At 56.8% G+C, this 1,909-nt stretch overlaps 1 long non-coding RNA gene across 1 annotated transcript; it reads right to left on the bottom strand.

Moving 5' to 3' along the window:
• Window positions 1-792: 792 nt before the first annotated feature.
• LOC142031529 (uncharacterized) lies at window positions 793-1,646 on the bottom strand. The gene is made up of 2 exons (XR_012650565.1): window positions 1,515-1,646; window positions 793-975 (listed from the first exon to the last, which is right to left on the bottom strand). It is a non-coding gene; the product is annotated as an uncharacterized LOC142031529 (long non-coding RNA).
• Window positions 1,647-1,909: the final 263 nt, after the last annotated feature.

Consider the following 1,909-nt stretch of genomic DNA (forward strand, 5'->3'; position numbering starts at 1 on the left):
ACAAAATGAAACAATTATTGTTTGAGCTATTAATCTTGATGTTAACCGTTTTTGTAATTTGGATTAAAAAAAAAAATAATCTAGTTTTGTAATTGATTCAAAGTTTGGTAAAGACACAAAATTTAACCTCAGTAACAGGCTGCCTTCCGATTCCAAAGTCAGATGAAAATCTAGTTCCGTGGAGAATATTGACATTGAATTTAACCAAAACTTGAGAAAAGATGCAGAACAATGAGAATCATTTTAGCAAATTAAATGGGATGGATTTAAAAGGCAATTATGTTTTTTTAAATTTGAAAGAAGGAATTAGAGCGTTGTGAATTATAACATTACCAAACCATCCACCTCGTGGACAAAAGAATTAATTTAATCGCCCTTCGGGAGACACTTGTACGGGCACCCCTTGGGGCTGTCAGTTGCCAAAACCGTAGAGACAAGTGCAAAAAGGAACTTGGCATCATATTTGAAATATAAAACGCTGTTTAGAATTTCCTGGAGTTCCAGGATCCTTGTTAGAGCCACCCAGAGTCGGGACCGTCTATGGAAATTTAGACTGCTTTAGACAACCAGAGAAAAATCACACATCCTCAACAGAGCTGTATGAAAGTTTATACTTGCAGCTCCTCTGACCCCAAAACTCCAAAGACTTTCTCTAGTAGCTAAAGCTCTAAGATGGGGATGTATTTGTAGAAAGTATAATAATATTTTAAATGATCTTTGGTCCCCTCTTAATGACGGAAAAAATTTAGCTTGGAGTTGACTGTATTAAAGGACAGGTGAAAAGTTCAGGGTTAACTGTTTGGGTGACTAGTGATGATAAATGATCCACTCATCTTTTCATGAAGGAGAAAAGCAAATGGTGGACTTTAGACTTAATAACTCTATCCTCTCTCTGGAAGAAATCTCCCTTGTGGCCTCGCTGGTGGACCTGGGTAAATGGAAAAGATGATACCTGGCAATCGCCAAGTCTTAGAACTAAAATAAGATGGGTATTAAAATCTGTATTTTGACCCCAGTTAACACCTCTTCCAAATGAGATGACTCTTGCCATCTTTCATTCAATCGAGGAAGTGCCTGCTGCTTAACTTCCCAGGGGTGTTGAGGAGTTTTGTTCTGGATTTCGGTCCCCCAGCTGCGGGCCGGGGCTGGAGGAGCCGCAGGTGCGGGCAGTGAGGCTGATGGGGCCGGCCCCTCCCTGGAAAGGGGGGGCTGCCGGGGGCGGGGCCGGGGCGGGGCCGGTGGGAGCCCAGGCAGGAGCGGAGCGGAGCGGAGCCGTGGCCGGGCTGCGGCTGCCCCTCGGGAGAAGGTAAGCAGGGCCGGGCGCCCCTCGGACGGCGAACGTCGGAGGCGGGGGTGTCCCGGGGGAGGTGGGGGCCGCCTGTGCCGAAGGCCGGGGGCGGGGGGGGAGCTGGGGGCTCACAGGGGGGCTGGGGGCTCACAGGGGGGCTGGGAGCACGTGCGCGCGGGGGGGGGGGGGCGGCTGGGAGCACGTGCGCGTGGGGGGGGGTGCTCACCGGGCCCCGTGGCGGGGCTGCGCAGTCGCCCGGCGGGTCCCGGGGAAAGCCCCGAGGAGGACGGCGGGGTCTGTGTCGCACGCACGGAGCGGCGGCGGCGGCGGGCGCTGCCCGAAGCTGGAGCCGGGCGGGGGGGGGCCGCGCCGTGCCGGGGCGGCGGCGGCGGGCGCTGCCCGAAGCTGGAGCCGGGCGGGGGGGGGCCGCGCCGTGCCGGGGCGGCGGCGGCGGGCGCTGCCCGAAGCTGGAGCCGGGCGGGGGGGGGCCGCGCCGTGCCGGGGCGGCGGCGGCGGGCGCTGCCCGAAGCTGGAGCCGGGCGGGGGGGGGCCGCGCCGTGCCGGGGCGGCGGCGGCGGGCGCTGCCCGAAGCTGGAGCCGGGCGGGGGGGAGCCGCGCCGT

Source organism: Buteo buteo, chromosome 5, assembly GCF_964188355.1.
Source record: "Buteo buteo chromosome 5, bButBut1.hap1.1, whole genome shotgun sequence".
Taxonomy (NCBI): Eukaryota; Metazoa; Chordata; class Aves; order Accipitriformes; family Accipitridae; genus Buteo; species Buteo buteo.